General features: G+C 35.1%; 1 protein-coding gene across 1 annotated transcript in view; it reads left to right on the top strand.

The window, feature by feature from the left end:
- The window catches only part of LOC123678413 (CD109 antigen), a 59052-nt gene that overhangs the window by 12362 nt on the left and 23392 nt on the right, over positions 1–23298 (top strand). The gene's annotated exons all lie outside the window — the stretch shown is intronic.

Here is a 23298-nt window from a genome sequence, read left to right as displayed (position 1 = left end):
TCTACATCTGACCATATTGGCGGTATATACAGGGTATTCCTAAATTGGAGGTAGAAAAGGAAATGAGAGATTCCTTGGATAATTTTAAGGAAAAAAGTCCTATAAACGACATAACTCCAAAAGGTGTAGTACTGGACCAAAGTTTCTCTTCACATTTTTTTGTAAAGTACCAATGCTTCACCAAACAAAGAAAAATGGTCTGGAAGAAAGAAGCGGGCGTGTCTCTGCTACGAGTTTTTGAAAATTTTGCAGGCAAATTAATCTCCAGGAGATGTTCTTCAGGGTTCCAATCTTGGTCCCTTACTCTTCATGATTTACATGATATGAAAATATTATTGAAGATAATGATGCTTCAAAGTAATTATGTCGCCAAAATATCAACTTGAATCGCAAATTCTAGATTGCAATTAAGAATAGCAGAAATATCGATTTGAACGAGAATCAATCAATAGCAGTTTACAATTCTATCGGCTACCGAAGCCGGAATCTATCTATAAATGAAACGTTTCGATCGTTCCTAATGACCACCATCGATACAAACATAACGGTCGTAAAGGCAATAAAAATCCAATCTCCAGGTATAAAACGCTATCCTGTACTTAGAAAGCATCGAAACGTCAAATAAAATTGTATCAAACCAATTGAATTCAACTTTAACTTTCCCAATGAGTACTCGATATATCGAAATATATATTTTTGAAATTTCCAGTATACAGAATTAATGACCCTCGGGTTCGAATCTCGCCGCTGGATATTCATTAATTTTTTTTTATATTTATAATATGAAATATGCAGTGTTCCCTAATTTTTATATCTTCTATCGCATGTCTTATCGAAGCGATAATTCCAGTAATGGTAAAAGAAAAGTTCTCTAGTAGTCGTATCAGGGAAATACGGTGGTTATTCCATCAGATTTGTAGACTTTCTATTCGAAAATTCTTTATTTTGACGTTGAAATCCATTATTTTAACATGAACATCAAGGCTATAATTACCATTGTTAAAATGATCCGATTTAGGTAAAATATGCGCCGTTCGTTCAATTACTTGTTGTCAATTTGAAGTTAATATCATTATGCCTCTCTCATAGTCCCTATTGGCAAAAAATTTTGATTTTACAAGCGAATTTCAGAATTGTTCGCCATGGAACTGAATGTAATCACTTGGTGCCAGGTCCTGACCATAAGGTGGATGCATAAGAATCTCCCAACCAGACTCCCGGAGTTTCTAGCAAGTCACTATTGATGTGTGTGGCCTGGCGTTGTCCTGATAGAACACAATTCCTCCTCTATTGGCCAAAGCTGGCCGCTTCTTGGCGATTGCTTCCTTCAGACTGTCCAATACCATCAAATACACAGCAAAATCTTCCTGGAATCCTAGCTTGGCCACCGTTTCCGCCTGCTCACCGCGTTTCGACCACAACCGTTTTCGCTTGACGTTGTCGTAAGTGATCCATTTTTCATCACCAGTCACCAACCGCTTCAAAAATGGGTCGATTTTGTTGAGATTCAACAGCGATTCGCAGATGGAAATTCGGTCCATGAGGTTTTTTTTGGCGTTAACTCGTTTGTTACCCATACATCAAGCTTCTTCTTGAGATCAGCCTTTTGAAAATGGTTCCAAACGGTTTTTTGTGCAATCTTTAGCTCTTGGCAATCGAAACAGTGCTTACATCTCGACAATGGTCATGATTTTATCAATATTTTCGACAATTGGTCTTACAATGCGTGGTGCATCTTTGACATCGAAATTACTAGAACGGAATCGACAAAACCAAACTTGCACGTGATTGGCAGAATCAGGACCAAAAACTATTTATGCCTGGCTTGCATTTTCGTCTCTATCGAAGAAAAACTGTAAAATATAGCGTATTTTCTCTTTGCCCATATCCATCTTTGACGGGCGCTCAGACTAAACTGAGCCAACTTATCACAAAACTGTCAGAAAAGGTTTTGTAGTATTAAATCTCATCTTTCTTACGTCATCTAGTGGAATCCGATGGAACTTATACAACGCGAGATGCAGATAACAAAAGCCATATATTGGAAAAATAATGGATTTTTTTTTACTTCATCTGATAGTTCGAGACTATTTTCGGCAAAACTTAAAATATTACAGGCACGGTATCGAAATAACCGCTAACCAAAACTAATCAATAGGCATTTTTCGAACAGACATTCCATCAACGATCAATGCCGGAACTAACCCCCCTACAACAAAACATTTTAATCGCTCCTAATAGCTCCCCAAATAATGCCAACTTCCCGGACGAAAACACAATAAAAGTCGGAATGCCAGGTGCAAACGCGTCGTTCGTATATACATACATAACGTCGTATATTGTATATATACGGGGCAAGAACCGAGACTTCGGATCAAATTGGATCAATTGAATCGGTCTCGACAAGTCTATGGACGTAAATGCCCACTTCCTGTATCCGTAAATTCACGTTTCCTCTTGGGCGTCGTAACGTGTGTGTGAACCCTTCGACTCGGACCGTATCGATAAGGGGGATCGGTACTCCGTCTGAGATTTTAATTTAGCGATATAGGTTGTGCGCGAGATGCCCTTTTCAGTGGCGGCGCTCGAGGTCTCGCGCCCTGGGGGCATCGCTAACAGTTGTACAATATTATTATTAATTTATTGATTTAATTATTTATCCTGTTCACTTTTTATTGTATGGTGAAATTTGATTTCAGGGTTGTTTCTGAATATATTTATTGTTTAAAGATTTAAACTGTCATTTGATAGGCAACTTTTCGGACAGTGACCTTTTTGAAGCCTGTAAAATATACAAAAAACATACTTAATAAACATCACAATTTTATTACAAAAAAAGATAATACGGATGTACACTTATTACCTTTTTATTACAAATAAAAGGTAATAAGTGTACATATGGAGTTAGATCAATATAAAAATTTACCTATATTATATACTTGTTCGATTGTTGTTAGTTCCATTGTGATGTTTATTAAGTATGTTTCTTGTATATTTTACAGGCTTCAAAAAGGGCACTGTCCGAAACGTTGCCTTTCAAATGACAGTTTAAATCTTTAAACAATAAATATATTCAGAAACAACCCTGAAATCAAATTTCACCATACAATTATTATTAATTGATATCGGATTGAATGGAACATGAAAAGCTTGAAATAAACAGGTAAAAATGCTTTAAATGTGCATTTAAAAAAAGAATTGGTAATTATACAGGGTTTCCCAATAGGAGGATTCACTTTGATATTATTGTTGTACAACTTTGCTTCCGCCGTTTTGCAATAGATGGCTGTAGCGGTAAGTGGTAGTCGAAATAAATAGACAGTAGATGTCTTACAATAAGCTTAGGTATTTGTTGACATGACGCCATCGAAAGATTAGTCGATTCGTGTCTGCATCATAAAGTTATTCTCGATTAAACATGTCAGCTTACGAGCCAAATTCTTGTCATTTGCTGAAGGTTTTAATTTTCTGCTTTATTATGAATACCTAAATCCGCGACTGAGGCTCATCGAATGCTCTCAAATGCCCATGGTGAGGCCGCTATTAGTGAAAGAACGTGCCGAGAATGGTTCAACGCTTCAAGAACGGTGATTTTGACATCGCAGACTAGCATGGCGGTGAAAGAGAGAAGGTAGTGGCCAGCGATGGACAATACTTTGAATCATAAATGTGAAACCAGTTTTTCACAATAAAGCCTCGAATTTCGGGAAAAAAAACGGCGGAAGCAAAGTTGTACGCCTATGTACATAAGGTCTAGCGCCGCCACTGATAAGGAGGATCGGTACTGTCTGAGATTTTAATCAAGCGGGAGAGTGCGACCTATAGCGATGCCCTTTTTCTTCCTCAGGTCGCGTATCGGGTTGTATCTTGTATCGATGGCCCTCGTTGGTTCCTGATCGATGGTTGCCGGTCTGTGGCTTTTCGGGGGTCACGCGTTTTGGTTCCCAACCCTGCCTAGGCCGAGATTTATGGCGTTGAGGCATCGACCACATCCTGTGCTTTACCGATGGAGTTATTATTTGATCCGATAAAGGATTTTTATTATGTACCAAGCGATGTGGTACCATGAAACGATTTTGACTGATATCTCTTAACAATTATTCATACACTGTGTCCGTAAAGTATGGAACAAATTAATTTTTAACTGAACGGATCATTTTAAGAAATAATCCTGAAACACGTCGATTTTTTATTTTAATTTACCGTAATTTGAAATAATATTGTAATATACTTTCGAGTAATGACATTACCGTCATTTTTTTTTTAATAGAACACTCCCATTTTGTCTCAATTTTCAAAAATGTATGTTGATTCCAATTGGTACAGGGTGGACAAAAATAATAAAATAAATCTAAGCAATAATTAAAACATTCACGAATACCAAAAATAATGTAGCACTAAACTGTCATTGAACACCAATTAATTACTAAACAAATAATGACATTGCACAAAAAACTATACGACTATGTTTTTTTTTAATTGATAAGAAATAATTTCTTTCATATTCTGTCTGCTAGACCACAACTAGGTACCTACCAAACATGTTTGGAAACAGCTAATTTTTATTAATCTAAAAATGTAACAAACTACAAGGTGTTACATTCAAACCAATTGCCGCTAGACAATAAGTATTTTTGATAATATTGTTAATTTAACTAATAAAGAATGTTACGCTTTACTTTATGAACACACACAAAACTATTGTATTTTTGTCTCCTATGTACCAATTGGAATCAACATGTGATACATTTTTGGAATCAGCTCAGCTAGAGTAATCGGAAAATTGAGACAAAATGGGGGTATTCCATTAAAAAGAAATGAGGGTGACGTCATTTCTCGAAAGTAATTCACCCTGTATATTAGATTATTATTTTAAAATACGGTAAATTAAAATAAAAAATCGACGTGTTTCAGCATTATTTCTTTAAATGGTCTGTTTAGCTAAAAATGAATTTGTTCCATACTTTACGGACACAGTGTATAAGGCCCTGGGGATTTAACTCAACAAACCTATACAGAGTGATTCATTGAGAATGTCCAATCCCTGAATTGTATATTCTAGACCTCAAAATATGTTGCTTCTGCCAACATGGCTTGTGAAAATATTGCTAGTTTCCGAGATCCCGGTTGTTTTAAGTTTGAATATGGATTTTGATTTTTCGCTATCATTTTTATATGTTTACAATTACTATTTGGAAAATGACAATTTTACTTTTTTCATCATAGTTTTGAATCTATAATAGGTATAATTTTGAATCATAAATCAATTCAAAATTTTATTCTTGCAATTATATATTCATTTCCCTTTTTTTTCAGGTGTGTATATAGGAGATTCTGTCTTGGAGCGGTATACTAAACGAAAAAAATTACTAACGAATATTGTAGGTAAGTCTTCAAAAGATCAGGGCCGCTTTTCAAATGAAATTTAATTCTTGTATTCAAGGAATAGAATAAAACTTGATTGAAAAAAATCTTGGAAACTTGAAGCATATGACATCATATGTTTGCTGTTTTTTTCCTATGCGTTTTCTTAAGTAATTTCTTGTACATAATTGTAATTTCTTGCGAAATTTAATTTTGTTTCCACGGTTTTATTGATTTGACACTTTTTGTGATGATAGAAGAAGAGGGAATGAGGAATGATGCCAAAAACATTATTTTTTCTGTATTATTGATAATTGAATTTGATGTTTGTCAACGTAAATTCTTTACGAGAGTTGTTTTCGAAGAAAACGATGATGCTCTATCCGTTGAAGTGAGATTCAATAAGTAATGTTTTCATACACGATTCGTAAATTCTGTAAAAATTATATCGAAAAGGAATACTTTTCCAATATATCAGGCCGTACGAACTATTAAGAAATGTCCAGAATTCGGCCGAAATTTGGTAGACATTATGTTATGTATATGTCACACGAAGAGGAGACAGATAAAAAGTAAAATTCATTTCAATCGTCGACAAATAATGGTCCCAGTGACTTTCTCAGCAGTGGCTTATAAAACTGCATCGTAACTGTTGTTTATTGAATGCTTACATTGTCTTGATAAATCTTCCAAGAGAGAGAACTACCGCTAAAGCAAGTTTTTTTTCTGTTAGAGCACTTTCATTCGACAATTCAGATCATTCTTAATTCCTTCGGTTTATAAATCTCTGCCAGTAAAAACAAATACTACATATTAAAATCCAAAGTTCATTAAATCAGTGACCTATTGGAAAACGCTTGAAATGTAATGTTAGGTGCTTATTTTTTCGAGAGTAAAGTAAAACGCATATTGTAAATTTAATAATAAAATAATAATTGCTCATCATATAAGCGATTTGACAAATTTATTATGGGAAATAATAAATTTAAATATATACCAAAATTTCTGAAACTGTCGACATGTTGTGGTTGGTAGATACGAATAGAAATTTTATTATGTAGCGTTTCCAAATTAAATTCGACCGCAAATATTCCTTTGAACTCTCGATAGTGGACATTACCCTACGACGTTTGGCATGAGTACAAGGAATATTGGCCTCCTCTTCTATTTTTTACAATGTGTCTTACCAAAATAAAACATCGTAAAACTTCATTCATCCTATTATTATTTGAAAAAATTTCATATTATGTATAAGAGAGCGGTAATCCATCCAGATACTGACCCCGATGGATACTGTGGTTGAATAGAAAAAAAAAATAATTAATATAAATTTGGCAAGGTTGTTTATTTATGTTGCAATCTGAGGTTTCTTGGAGATGACGATCGTCAGACAAGAGCACTAGACAATTTCACTTTGAGAATACCTGCACATCTCACAAATTTTTCCTATAATAGTTTCTAAGTACGGTTTCCGCAATTTTGGAATCGTGTTCCAACAGAGATAGTCCGAAAGCCTTCTCTCAGTTCGTTTAAGCTTAGTCTTAAAGGGTATTTAGCTGGTACAAACTTTAATATGTGAGTCCTTATATGTATATATATATATATTTTTTTCCAAGAAATAGTTCTTCAGATGTATCTCTCCCTTCTTTTCTCCCTCCCTCTTCCTCTTTCCCGCTCCTCGTCCAGTATTCAGTCAGGAGTTATTTAAATTTTTGTTAGGATTTGTTTAAATATGTGTATATAGAACTTAAAAAACTCGAACTGTTATATCATTAAGTTGTAGACTTTTCTGTAAAGGTTGGCAGGAAGATATCGCTTTGCGATATGCTCGCCTTTTCCACTTTTTTAACAAACTATTGTACAACCTTTTATGCAATAAAGAGTTCTAATAATAATAATAATAACAAGGTGAAGGTACCTTGACAATTTCAATTATCTAGGTCTGTAATTTCTAGAATTATTGTATTTAAGGATCTATTGATAAAATTGAATTTAACTACAAATTCTTTATAATCATTTGTGTCTATTTTCGAACCAAAATTCAAAGATCTTATATTTAGAAAAATAGCCTTTTTTGGCTAGATCAAATACATTGGCGCCAAACTATAGAGATCGTTTTCAGTTATCGTTTTCATCAATTGTACTGGATGTCTTCTTTTATTTACTGCCTTGGATGTTAATGATATGTTCAAACCAGTAGATTCTTACAGTAAATTTATGGGAGATCCCTGATGAAATTTTAGACCTTTCCGCCTAATAAAAATGTCTTCTTTCAGTTTGGTGTCCCCAGTAAATTATTTAGGGTATTTTTTATTCGTCGTTTTCACAATGTTTTTATCATTCGAATCTGAAGAAAAGGACGAAAGTTCTGGCTGTTCTCATGCTTTCGAAATAGGATTCAACCTTGGCAATCACTTCTTCATTAGAACCAAATTTCTGAAATATTTACTGTTGTTCGTTTTAACTTTGTCAAGATAGTCAATGAACAATATACCATGCACTTACTAAAATACGAATGCTTGTTGCCACATGGGGTCGAGCATTGTCATGCTGTAAAATCACTTAATCATTTCTTGTTGTATTTTGTATTGCGGCATTTGTCTTTCAATGCTCAAATACATTAATTGCGTTCGATAACGATCACCTGTGATTGTTTCAGTCGGTTTTAACAACTCATTATACACTACGCCGAGTTGGTCCCACCAAATACTGAGCATGATCTTGGAACCGTGAATATTCGGTGGAAGCATGGCCGGGATATGCCCATGACTTTCTGTGCTTGAAATAATCGTTATGAACCCATTTTTCGTCTCCAGTCACAATGCGATGCATTCCGTTTTTGCCTTGCAAGTAGCTGTTCACAAGCAAACAAACGCCGTTCAACATATTTCGGCTTCAACTCGTACGGCATCCAATTTCCTTGTTTCTGAATCATTCCCTTGACTTTCAGGCGTTTTGAAATGGCTTGTTGCGTCAGTCCCAATGATCCTGCCAATTCTTGTTGCATTTGACACGAGTCTTGATTAAGTATTGCCTCCAATTCTTGAAAACCTTCTCTTTTCTACCGCCATGCTGGTCTTCGACTTCAAAATCTCCGTTTTTGAAGCATTGAAACCACTCTCAGCACATTCTTTTACTTATAGCGGCCTCACCATAGGTATTCGGGAGCATTCGATGAGCGTCAGCCGCTGATTTCTTCATATTAAAGCAGAAAATTAAAACCTTCCGCAATTGACGAGAATATGGCTCGTCAGCTGACATGTTTAATCGAGAATAACTTTATGATGCAGACACGAATCGACTAATATTTCGATGGCGTTATGTTCACAAATATCTAAGCTTATTGTATGATATCTACGATCTATTTATTTCGTCTACCACTTACCGCTACAGCCATCTATTGCAAAACGGCGGAAGCAAAGTAGTACACCTTATAAAAAAATTACTTTCTCTAATTCTGTGGTTATTCCGTTCATTCTTCCACATCTTGTAGAACAAAATCGTGCGAGAATATATCAGAAACGCACAGTTTTCATGGTTATATTTTATTATTCTATGTTGGTACTCCGAACTTTCCGCCACGGCTTTATCTGTCAATTCATCAATTTGCCTTAAAGAAATCAGTTCTGCCAACCAACATTTTTCAATGCAAAAATCACTAAAATATATTTACGGAAATATTTCATTAATTTCAAAGAAAATGCAATGAATTAGAGAAAATAATGTATAATACTCGTACAGAAGGCTCATTCTACCACTCGTTCATTCCAAAACTCGCCACTTCGTGGCTCGTTTTTGAATTTTGAACTCGTGGAAGAATATCAATGCCTTCTGCACTTGTATTATAAATAACTATACTATGTCAATAGTTATTCTTTCGCGAGATGTTTTCTATATACTCTATTATTAATCGAATATCCGGTAATGATTTGTTGAAGTAGTTTTTTTTTACTGCAATTATTTACCTCGATACATTTTTTCTTATACTATAAACGGGTATGGCAGTTTCCCCTTTTAATGAATGTGTTTATGCAACGTAGCGTGATGAATTAGGGTACAAAAAACCGCAGTTAGACTCTTCCGCGATTATATTCGGCTGTCTAGCTTAGAGGCTGCGTATTTTTAGAAAGAATCATTACTAGATTAACTTCATCCACACTTTGGCAGTTGGCATTCGGCTTCATTCCCTTCTTGTCTTTTCCCCGGTGATTTATTAGACACTTTACGGTGTATGAGTTTGTTTTGTGTGGTTTCTTTTTTGTTCTTGGTATTTTTATGCATGGCCCAACATTCCTTCTTCATTTAGGGCTTAATCTGAATTCCTGCGGTTGTTGTCGATAGTTGAGAAATCTATAAGAAAAAAATTGGGATTGTAACTATTGTAGTATATAAGGTGAATGAAGAAAAACAAAATAAAAACATTTATTACTGCAATTCAGCAAAATAACTAAACAACTTATATTCATTGACCTCCTGTTGAAGTGAAACCAATGAATTTCGACAACTCTTTATCTTTGTCTTGTTGAAAGATAATAATGTTTTCTCTATTTCTGTATCGTAATGAGTTCATTACAGTTCTAAAAAACAGTGCTGTAACGAACTCATTACAGCATCGTTTTTAGATATATTTTTCGTTTTGTGGTTGGCTATGCTGACTTCCAATTCTATCAAATTTGAACAAACGTCAATAATTGTCAATATAATATAATTTGAGGATATAGAGAAATGATTTGCTACATATTCGCAAATTTTCATAATTCTGGTAGTGTTCAATCGATTTTGTCAGACATAATTCACGAATTTAATGTGTAATTGTAAATTATGTCTAAATTCGAAACATACGATTCATATTCAAATTCCGTAATCTGTCAATCTTCGTAACAGTCACACCAACTGCCAAGATACAATACAAAAGTCACTAGGATATATAATCTGAAATTTTCATTGAATTTCGACAATATTACGCAAAACTTGACTGAAATAGAGAAAATATCGTCTAATACTCGTTGCAGAAGGCAATTCCAACACTTATGCGTTCCAAAACTCGCTCCTTCGTCGCTCGTTTTCGAATTTCGCATTCGTGTTGGAATAGGAGCCCATTCTGCAACTTGTTTTAGAATATACTATTAAAGATGCAATCCTAGGCTGTGCAACTCGGCATTTTGCTCATTGACTATCTGGACAAAGGTAAAACTATCGAATTAGTGTAAAAATTAAGTGAAAAGAAACGTCCAAAAATACAAAACACAAAAATCTTTTCCACCTAGAGTCTAGACAATACTCCTTACCTCAAATCGATAAAAACATGATCAAATTGAACGAATTGCTCTTCCAACTGCTTGACCATCCAGCTTATTGTCCAGATCTGAACCCCAGTGATTATTGGCTCCTTGCAGACCTCTAAAGAATGCTCCAGAAGCTCTAATGAATAAGTGATTGTTGAGGTTGAAGCCTAGTTCAAAAGTAGAGAAGAATCTTAGTACTGAAAAGTTAGAGGAGCGTTTTGGAGTACAAAAAATGTGCTACTAATTAGGACCAGGACTTTTTGAGAGGAGTGTTATTTGCAACAGATTCACACCAATTCTGAAAAGAATAGAGATAATTCAGTGAAGAGAATATTAATGCGATTTTACCTTCCTAGCATCTATTTGCCTATTAACGTTTTGACTCTTTCAGTTTGTTACTCGATAAACATCTTTGTGTGAAGTCTCTTCTTTTAGATATTTGAAATTAGGGTTTACTCACTTTCTGTTCTTTCGTAATAGATCTCAGTGTCTTTCGTGAGGTTGATATCCTCAACACATCTTCAAAAGGGTTGTAGATATTCAACTCATTCTTTTATGCTTATCATTTGGATGTTGACTTGCTTTTCTTTTCGATCTTTCTGTTCAGGAAATTTGTGACAGTTTCCTATGCTTAGTCTCTGTAGAGCAAAATAAGTGAATAAATAGCTTTGCACATTCGAGTCTCACCTTTGAGGCTTTTGAGAAGTCGGCATGCATTCCTTATTTTATCCAGTAGCAAAACTAATAAATGTGGAACCATATACATATGTATGCTATGCTACTTTGAAGAGGCCGATGCAGGTTCTGTGCAACTCATGAAAATTGCACTTCAGAAGCCCTTCGTGTCGAAATATCCATTCATCTCATCTCCATCGAATATAATACAGTAGTTTCTGAAAGGCATCATCTTGAATATCTCCCATAACGTGGAATTTCATTAGGTTCACCCCTCTAACACCCTGCCCCTATTTCAGACAAGGGGTGATCTGTGGGGGGCTTTGATCCGAAATGGTTCATAATATGAATATTGTGCGCTATAAACAGAATTAGCACCATTGAACTCATGAAGTTGTAATAAACAGATTGGGGAGGGGAAGCTAGAACCTTGCTTGAGAGGTGAGAAATGTAATATAAATGAACGTTTAGTTTGGGGATCCAAACGAAAATTTCGTATGTTGGAGGTTGAAAATGTTTTTTTATATCAACATCCAAAAACTCAACTCCGTCGGTTTTGTGGCCAATGAAATATTGAATAATTTTTTTCGATATTCTTCTTCAGAATGGTTCTGTGGGGAATACGTATCGCGATTTTCATAAGCGAATTTTGTTTAGCGATGAAGTGCACTTCTGGTTGAATGGCTACGTCAACAAACAAAACTGCCGCATTTGGAGTGAAGCTAATCCTCAAGTGTATGTCGAAACATTGTTACATCCCGAAAAACTGACTGTTTGGTGCGCTTTGTGGGCTGTAGGAATCATTGGTCCGTACTTCTTCAAAAACGATGATGGACAGAACGTTACAGTCAATGGTGATCTGTATAGAGCCATGATTACTAACTTTTTCAATCCTGAATTGAACAACTATGATATCTAGGAGTTGTGGTTCCAACAAGACGGCGCAACATGTCACACAGCTCGTGCCATAATTGATTTATTGAGAGACACGTTTGGTGACCGCCTAATTTCACGTTTTGGACCTGTGAATTGGCCTCCAAGATCTTGTGATTTAACACCGCTAGACTACTTTCTGTGGGGCTATGTGAAGTCATTGGTCTATGCGGATAAGCCACAAACCCTTGACCATTTGGAAGACAACATTTGCCGTGTTATTGCCGATATACGGCCACAAATGTTGGAAAAAGTCATCGAAAATTGGACGTCCAGATTGGACTACATCCGAGCCAGCCGTGGCGTTCATATGCCAGAAATCATATTTAAAATGTAATGCCACAAGATCATCTTGCGGATAAATAAAATTCATGTCGATGGAATAATCCATCGTTGTTTTATTGCAATTTAAAGTTCTATAGCTCTAAAAAAAACACCCTTTAGGTTTCTTCCTCGGGTACCATGATCGTGATAGGCAGAGTTGGCTGTGTATTTTTCTGGCTGTTGGTGCACGTAAGTAACGCAGGTGAGTATGTAGCTGAAGTGATAGTCAGCTCGAAATTATAAAACACGAACTTGAAATTATAAAACACGAACGCTCGTTATCGTCGTAAAATGTGGACTTCAACATCGAAAATCCGGTTCCCGGCACTGCCCGAAAAACGGTGCAGCGGCAGCTCTCTCGTCGATATCGAGCCCGCGATCCGACTCGAAGGGCCAGAGATAAAGGTCTCTGGTGCATCGCTGCGCTTCGTCAAGGTAACGCAAGGACGTATCGCGTTACCGATAACGACACACGAGGATTGATTATATTACGAAAGTGTTGCTACTGTTTGGGTGTCGGTTCGGAACAGAGTTCGTTTGGTTCTTCTGTCGAAAGACGGGGGAAAAATGTTTGTTGTAGATAAACAAACGCGAACGGTCGATAGATCGGGCTATAAATTCCAGAAACGCGCGGCTTAAGAGCTCATGTCAATTGGTAACGGATATCATTATTGGATTAGGTTCAACAGTTCTTGTTTTTGTTTATCAATTACCGAAAGAGACATTTATCGGACGATGTTTATGTCGTTGATGTAATGAAATGTGTTTTACTTTTGACAGTTATGGAGCGTGTTCTAGTGAAAGGATCGATATTGTAATATCGTAAAACTTATGTCTTGAAAACATGGCTTTAGTGTAATTTCCCAAACAGGTGTAATTAAAAATTTCATGAACAACAATATTTTTATGTTGAATTAATTGTAAAGATCCATAGTCTTCAGCAATAGCACAAAAATCTTTAATAAAGCGACCCTGCGGTATATTTTGGGGTTTGTCGTTTTTTGGCACACAAGATATCTACGAAGCTAAGTCCGAACAAAACATAATATCAGCTTGATCAAAATTCTGGTGGAAAAAATCAATCAATTTTGTTAAGGAGAGTTGTGAATCTTCACTGACCATAGCTTTACCCTTAACTTGTCCCTGATAATCTCAGGGCTTACATCACTCGGTATGCCAAGTGATTTTAACAAGTTACAGAGAGATATTTTTTCAGGGCTCATTATTTTTCGACCCATTAACTTTTTTGTAGTACGCCGCTGGTGGATGCTGAAATATTGAATAGATGCTATATTGTTATATATATAAAAAATGTATGAACATTTTTTATCCCTTGTAATTTTTACGCTCGTTTCTACGCTTCTGCGATCGTTATCGAGAAATAAGTAATTTTTTTTTAATTCTCTACATTTAATTGAAATTTTTAACTGAACGTAGGAACCTATCATATCATCACAATGAAAACAGAAAATTCTACGTATTTGATTTGTTTTCTAAATTTTCTTAACCATTACCTAAAAATAAGAAACCTAACCTAACCTATATTTGTAGAAGGCGATATAATAACTATTTTTGTACCAGCTCAATTCAAGAGTTAATAGCTCGTATAGTTTTCCAAAAAAGCTCTGGACAGCGGACGGATATTTTTTTTTCAATTCGATTGGTGGATTCTATACTTCCCAAATCGTAAACTACAAAAATTTTAGGGGGAGTATAAAGGGAAATAATAAACCAAAAATCCGTTCGTCGTCTAGATCTTTTATCTGAAACTATGAGAGATAAACTCCTGAAATTTGGTACAAAAATCAATCGTATTAATCTTCCTAACTAATGATGCATGAATAAACTCTCTTATTATTATTATTATATTATGAGTTTTCAAGACAAAAAAATGAACGGTAAAAATTTTTGAAAAATTCACATTCATTGAAACTGACTTTACAAAATTTGAAATTTCGAACTTATGAAGCAGATAACATCATCAGAACCATATAACATTCAGGAAGAATAATGGAAATTAAATCTCAAATATTTTCGTGACAACTAATCTGACAGGTATGACATTTTGCGTGTGCATTTAGAACTCAGAGTAATAAACATGAATAGAGAGAGGGAGTATATGTCATTTTCAGTAAGCAAATTTTGTCTCCATTATGAACTATCAAATTTGACATGAAGCGCGGGGAAATTAAAACATATCAGTCATACGATATTTCACTCAGTTCGAGAGTTTCTCCACGAAGAACCCACTTCTTATGTCCCATAGTGAATCAACGTTTCATATCAACTCAAAATATATTTAAATAAATACCTAAATATATCAGAAATTCAGGAAACAAACTTCAAGCGCGCCAAACGACGTGAAACAACCTATGACACTAGGAGAGCAAAAGTTGCCAGACCTTGGATTTCAGCAGGTAGATACAGAAAAAAATAAATATTCTGCATACTATAAATTCCACAATTAGGAAAAATATCGGATTCCAAATATTCAAATTTGCATATTTAATCGGGAATAACTCAAATGAATATATTTCATTCAATATAATATACATTTATAACGATATAGTAAAATTGTGGATTTGAAAATATATCACGATCCGACAACGTAATCTAACCATGTTGGGGACATGTAAAAATTGCGTAGACTCCCTCTATCTATGTTTATTACTCTATGATTTAGAGTAACAATTTCAATCTTCGTCCAGAATTTATAAAACTTATACTGTCATCCGAAATATAAAATATACCGTGAAGTCTAATTTTTTCTATAATTACTATTCAATTAAATTGTTGTCAATGAAATATTGAACCTACATTTTCGAAGATTCAAACGTTTTTTTATCAATAACGTTGCTATCACCTCAGCCACACCCTGTATTACCTCCGACGATCAATATTTTCCACGGGGAAGTTTTGACCTACATTATGTTATCGTAATAATTTCGTCTGTGTGCATTGTTGATGAACTACCCGCCCAAAGTTCAGCTTCACATATCCAATTAAAAATGTACGAGTGAGTATCAATTCATTATGAATGAACGACCGGACTCGCTATAAGATAACGTAACTCATTTCACGCTCGGGAAAAATACAACTGAGAGGTCCTGTATGCTCAGTCGATGTTATCGGATTAACATAGACGTGAAAGCATTAAAAATGACTAATCGAAGAATGAACACCGAAATAATTCATTGTAGAATAAAGTCTGGATATTATATGTTAACATGAAGAGTCTACTTGTGTTGTATTCTAATTTTATTACAATTGTATTAGTCATCGTAAATTAGGTATTTTGAAAGAACTACTCGGTGTTTGTTATTTTGTCAGTTTAACTCTTTGGGTGATCTTTAATCGGACTAGGAGTTTCGTAAATCTTTTTTTTCCGTGTCATTTTAAAACCGCAGGTTCGATTGAGATGAAATTTTGCCTTTGGATATGTACCAAGACAATTTAAAACCTCGTGCAAAATTCCATGTTGATCGTGTAATCAGAACGATTATAGAAAATTTACGTAGTGATAATAAAACTGATACCTAAAATAACAATTCCAAGCACCGTGCAAAATTTCAAACAAAAATTCAGAAAAAACATTGAAAAAGGAATACCTAATTCAAATGGTTGTATATTCGATCTGGTTAAGATTTTGCGTGTTTATATTAAATAATCACGCTACGCTCGACTATGAACTATCAGCAGCGGCAGTCGATCTACTACTTTGCTGCCTAGTTAAACAAATCACTGATTTTCAAGCTTCTTGGCTTGAGCTTGACTTGATGATTTCAAGTCAAGCTCAAGTCAAGTAGTAGTTTTTCAATCTCAAGTCAAGACAAGTATTCATTTATCGAGTACTTGAATCATATCAAGCTACTTGATTTTTAGCAGTTTTATTGTGTAGTGTTACATCAATAAAGAAATTATGAAATGAGAAGGAACCTTCCAAAAAACACTTTTATTTATTAAACTCCTTGTATAAAAAAACCGAAAATATGAACTTTTTTGAAATAGAAATATAAATTAAATGATTTTAAAACATAACAAAATGAAAAATAATGAAAAAATAAAATTTGTTAATATCGAGAAACCTCCAGGCTTTGCTTGATTTCATAATCTTCCATCCAGGATCTAAGACACATGAGGCATCTTGAAGATTTGTCGTCTAACCTATTGCGAGTTTTTGTAACTGTAAGAGCAGCTCTGGAAAATTGTCTTCCAATAGGAGCTGAATATGCTGGCAATGATAAAAAACCCTAGGCCATTTTGGTAATGTTTGGAAAGATATTTCTGAATCTATCAAAATCTACCAATAGATTTCATATAAATGTGAGAAAACTTTTAATAAAGTCACGCTGGCGAATGCTACAGTCTCTCGGTGCTCGAGGAATCCCCTTATTTAGTCTAAGCGCGCACGAGATTGCAGAAATATATGCCGTGCGACGCGTGCATATCAAGCTCAAGTAATATCAAGTATCTTGATATCAAGTCAAGCAATAAATATCTAAAATCAAGTCAAGCTCAAGTATGTAATTTTTTCTCGAACTTGATTTTCAAAGTCATGGAATTTAGGTATAGAGAGCATTACATGAAGAACAATCAATATTTCTTAAGGATTTCAATACGCAAAAAATATACAAGGTGATCCATTTGAAATAACAATATTATTATAATATAATATCGGCCATATCACAAGATCCTTGCACACCAAAATCTAAATGAGGCGTTCCTGCCGCCGGGCTGTTGCCTTCATCTCAAAGCCTACGAATTCAAATGTAAATTTTTTGGGAAGAGATAATAATCGGCACACAAGATACATTTCTATATGTAGCTTAGGTCGATTTTTCTTCCTCAATATATGCTCATAAAATTTTGTTTTATTTTAAAATTTATTATAGTTTGTAATTGTTGTTACCTACTTCTGAATGAACTTTCTTTCTTTCATAATCAAAACTCACTCTGTATGTAGTCAGCAAGGGTGAAATGAGCATGAATGAACTAGCGTTCAAAAACAGCCGGCTTCACGTTAGTATTTTCCCCAATTTTTTGGGATATATTTAATGCGAATTTCACCTTTTATTCCCTCAAAAAAAACATCACAGAATAATTTGGGAGGATTTTAAAAATTCGTCAAATATCCTATTCCACCTATTTATAAAATTTAAAACTTTAGGGGGGCGAGCTGTTTTTTTTTGTACAATCCCGAAGGTGTTCTATCGTTGAAAATGACGGACCAAAACCAGAACACCAGACCACCCCGTATACATACATACATCCAGAAATAAACGCATCGACGTCGCGAGATGGAAGCCTTTAATTCCTCGCAGCATCCTAGCAACGGGTCCGCATCCGGTACAAAAACCGACATTAACGAGCACGTGCTAAAAAGGGGGATCCACCCCATCCCTTAATCCCGGAATGTAATCTCGGAAATAATGTTTGCAACTGACGGGGGGGTTGGCGAGTTCCGCTTCGATAATAAATCGTGGGGGGGGGGGGGGGTGCATCGGTTTAAAGTCCAGCGAAGGGAGGATGGGGGAAGTTGTTTTAAGGGATAATGGACGGGATGTTGAATGGGGGTTGTTATCTTGACGATGTGGATCGAAAAGCTGCCTAAGAAATTTTTACGTATTTTACTTGAGGTTGTTTCGTTTCTTTAAGGGAGGGAATGTGGTTGTTTCGTTTCTTTAAAGGAGGGAATGTGGAAGTGGGGCCCAAGCTTTAGAGTTAAAATAATTTTTTTTTTTCGGCAACCGTCCGGGAAGTGCTCACTTCCCGGACGCTTTTTCTCTGAGAAAGTAGCATTTCCTGGCCTAGTCCGGAAAGTACGTACTTCCCGGACTAGGCCGGAAAAGAATCATAGAATCCATAGCAACCGAGATAACGGCTGACAGTTCATATGAAATTAGTTGTCAAAAATTTGCATGTTTTTTGATCACAATCGCAATTAAATTTGGAAAGCAGCAGCGTTAGTGTTATTTTACATGGTTGCCGAAAAAATATTGTACGCAACACGCCCGAAAATGTTTTTTTTGGACTCACAGACTTCCAAGACTCGCTTACGCTCGTCCTGGAATTTTGTCTATTCGTCCAAAAAAACCTTATTTTCCGGACTTGTTACGTAAATTACTATTTCGAGGAAATGTTTCAGTAATGGTTTCGAATATGGAACACCGCGTTTTAGTTAGTTAATGCCAATAACTCACTACTAATCTACTTTTAAAAAATCAAAAAGGAGTTTGGTCTGAGCTCTACACTAGGGCTGGGATTCTTTCGCCTTTTTGTATTTGAATATTCATTCTCAAATTTATTCGATTTTTCGAATAATTCATTCAAACAAATATTCATGCTTGATTATTCATGAATATTCAATGATTATTCAATGAATATTCAGTGATTAATCATTGGATATTCAGTGATTAAACTCATGTTTCAATGAACCAATAAAATCCGCGCGTTTTGTAAAGTGAATATACCCTTGGCGACGTGGTATGATCGTTTTGGTATTTCGCCTCTGGCCATATTGCGATCATTTCTACAGTAACGTAATTGGACGTTCGCCAAAAAAAAATAAAAGTAAAGCTCAGTGTAATGTCATGAATTTTTCAAAAGGCAGTGCTACGATTATAGTTCTATTAATAAATAAAAAATTAAAAAAATTATTTATTCGGATTATACGAACCTCTTCACTCGACGTATTTCACGAAACAACACTCGAGTTGCGCTCTCGCGACTCGGTTTATAATTGAATATTTTCTACGCTCTTATGATTAATACTTATTCGAATATTCCACTCAAAAAACCTAGCCACCGACGATTGGACTAGATCTTAGTTGATATCTAGCAGAAGATATGCATAAATATTTAACAGATCTATTTAACGAACAGGTAATACTGAACACAGTTTACTTTTATCTGATGCATAAATGTAAAAACGTTCGTAAGGCTGGTTTTAGAGTCACGCTGACCGTCGGCGCTGACAGGCCAATATGTATGATTACTTATGAAGCGTTTTAGAATAACGCTGACGGCTCAGCGCTGACCACCGTCAGCGCTGAGGAATCGAGCGCGTACGCGCCACGCGTCAGCGGCGCTGACCAGGCCACGCCGACGCGCTACTGAGCTCAGGGAGCGTTACTGTCTTACGTAAAACGTACGCGCTGACGGGGACAGTCAACGCAACAATAAATCGCAATATTGATACTGGTCGTGTGATTGAAGTTGTGGTTGGGCTTGACTGTACCTCACGACGTTCAGCGTGACTCTGAAACTAGTTTCTAGTTGCTACGCGCTGAGCGCTACGCGCGTAGGCTTCAGCGCTGACGGTCAGCGTGACTCTAAAACCAGCCTTATTCTTGGAAAGTCGGGAGTACTCTGGTTTTACCGAAAAAATCGTCATATTTTAATAATCAAATTGTCGTTTGGTAAATGCATAGTAAATGCCATAGTAAATTACAAAACCTTGTTAAAATTATTCCTGAATAGTGAGTTAAGTGATCATTCAAACTTTTATTCGTAAATTCACATTAATTACTCAACTAACTACTCATCACCAGTGATAATAACGAATATTCATAAATATCCTACAACTCACTGAATAGAAAACTATTCACTGAATAATCAGTGAATAATTCACTGTATTCACTGAATAATCAGTGAATACTCAACTATTCACTGATTATAATAATAATAATAATAACCTTTATTGATCCCATAAGACATACAAATATGTATAAGATAAGTCAAACTGAAAAAAGTAAAGAAAAATCAATCCTAATACTATAACTAAGTGAGAAATAGGTTTTTATCAGCTAGATATTCACTAATGGAATAATAGCATTTTTTAAGCAATTCACATTTTACCAATTTCTTGAACTTCATTACACTCAACAGTTTAATAGAAACATGTAAATGGTTGTACAAAATAATTGCCTGGTAAGTAGGAGAACATTCAAATTTAGTTGTTGCATGAGCTGGAATACATAAAGTTGTAATATTTCTGGTGGAATAGTGATGGAAACCTGATAATTTAACCATTAATTGTTCATGTTCCTTTACATAAATTAAACATCTGTAGATATATACACTAGGAAGAGTGAAAAGTTTATATCTTCCAAAAAAAGGCTTACATGAATCACGTGAATTCAAGTTGAAAATTATACGTAATATCCTCTTTTGAGTCACAAATACTCTACCGGAATCAATCGAATTTCCCCACAACATGACATTATAATCAAGAAAGCAATAAACCAAACTATAATAAATACTTAAAATGGACTCTATGGATAACGAGTCTTTAATTCTGAATAGAAAAGTAGTCATTGATTATTCAACTATTCAGTGAATACTCAACTATTCACTGAATATTCGACTATTCAGGGAATATTCATGAATATTCGTATAATGCAAAATTCAATTATTCGAATAATCATTCAATTCAATTTTTTATATTTGATTTACGTTTTTCCGGAAATGTGAGTGAAAATATGAAGTGTTAAATATATTTCATAAAAAAATACTCAATCATTGTCGCAAAACAGAAAATGCCGTTCCATCAATTAGAGATCCCCACAAGACCATCTGTTGTGCCGGTGCACCAGGCATTAGGCCTTAATGGTCCCCGGGGTTATCAGTTTCCGCATTTATAGATATCTCTCCCGTTTATAAATAGGAAGACGCGTGTTCGATGTTTGGTCTCCCTTCTTGTTTACCTTCTGGCACGTTGTTAAACGCCGAAATTCGGATATCTCCACCGAACTGGGAGCCTTCTGGGCCGCGCTCCGAGCGTCAACAATCGACGCGCTGAAGTCAATTACAACGATATTTTGTAAACAAGATGTGGCCTAGCTTTGTTTTCCTTCCGTAAACTCCGCTCTTCTCGAAACGCCAAGATTTGACGTTTTACTAGGGAAATTGGTAGCTTGGGGAATGTTTATGGTGAGGATTCTGGTTTATTGTTGGACGTAATGGACCAAATATTGATTTCTTGGGAACTCGGAAACGACCAACAATCGTGAAATTGTATATGTACATCCAGTACTGAGTACTACAATGTTGAGTTCCTGATAAATGGTTTTCCTTTTGAATATCACGCTATTTTGACAAATGTCATATTGAGAGTAGTCATTTTTTGACGTATGGCAACTAAAAACAATGCTTTCAATAAAAATTTGGGAAAAACACTGGCTCAGGAGAATTTGACTACTCGTTGATTCATGCGCATGTAACAATCACGATGTAATTGTTGTTGGTTAGTCTAAATGATGATAAAATTCAGTCAAGACACATCTGTTGTTGGGTATTTTTTCGTTTTCTTCCTATGGTTGGAAATTTTGATATTCTATTCCGAATGATTCATTGTATACTAGAAGATTAATTCTGATTCATTTTAATACTTTTAGAATCAATATTTTATATAATGTTGAAAAACATAAGTATGGCAGAAGAAATTCAACAGAAAACAATTAAAATAAATTCTTATTACGAGTGAAATAAATACGCACAATTAGAATGAGTACATCGGCAAGGTAGCAAAGGGTTTGTAGCAATAAACTACTACAAATATATTATTTCAGAATGCCCGAGCCCAATCGAATTAACTAGGTTGTGAGCCTGACATCACAATTTCATAAAATGAAAAATCACAAATTTCAAGTCAAACAAAACATTCTTTTTATTTACCAAGTATTTTATCTCAAAATTTGAGTGAAATCAATTTAGCTAATTTAGTCAGAGCAAATATTATCAGATTTAAAAAAATATTAATATGTATATACAAATATATACAAGAATAGAGCCTCTTAATGTAACTTCCCTAGGTCTTCGTGCAGTCAGTTTCTTAATCCAGAAAAAGATTTTACTCCAGAAATAAATTTTGTCAAAATCCAGGAAAACTTTGAGAGAAAACCTATCAGAAAATAGTTATTTGTTTTACTAGGCAGTAAAGTAGTAGATTGACTGCCGTGGCTGATAGTTCATAGCCGAGCGTAGCGAGGCCAAGGCAGTCAATCTTCTTTTCTACCGAGTTGAACATATAATTTTTTCTTCGACTGTTTATTGTGATATATGTGGGATATTGTATTTGCAAATTTCCACAATCCTTTTGTTTTTCCTGTAGTGATGAATTTAAAGAAATTTGATAGAAATCAAAATTGTTGGAATGGTTGGTTGCTACGGAAATGTATATGTCCATGATATCTACAGTTTGACAACTTATGAAATACGAGTATCTGACAGTTTTTTTTGGAAAAATATCGGATACATTCATATTATGGACAGTGATAGCGACTTAGAAGTATTTAATACTCCAGAAATAAGGAGAGTGGCAAAAAATATTGGTTGTCAGAATATTGGCATTGAGAATAATCACTTTGCTGCATAAACAGGAAAAGTAATACTTTGCTGATTAATATATGTCTGAAAAATAAATATTTGCCGTCAATCGGAGAAAATATCACCTGGAATCAGGAATGGGGAGAGAAAATAATAAATCTCCTCCAACACATGTAAAAGCACACATGACAACGCATTGACTACAGATTTAAAAAAAAATTTTGTCGTTCACAGGTCCTCTCGATGAAATGAGAAACCAGCAAATGAATTCGCAATGGGTTGACAAGACAAACATAAGAAATCGCACGGTTTTGCGTGCGTTTTCAAGTTGTACACAGGCATCTACGATTCGCCATACGTGACGTCATCGATGACGTCACGTACGCACTAC

The sequence above is a fragment of the Harmonia axyridis genome, chromosome 1 (assembly GCF_914767665.1).
Source record: "Harmonia axyridis chromosome 1, icHarAxyr1.1, whole genome shotgun sequence".
In the NCBI taxonomy this organism is placed as follows: Eukaryota; Metazoa; Arthropoda; class Insecta; order Coleoptera; family Coccinellidae; genus Harmonia; species Harmonia axyridis.
This window is presented reverse-complemented; position numbering and strand designations above follow the sequence as displayed.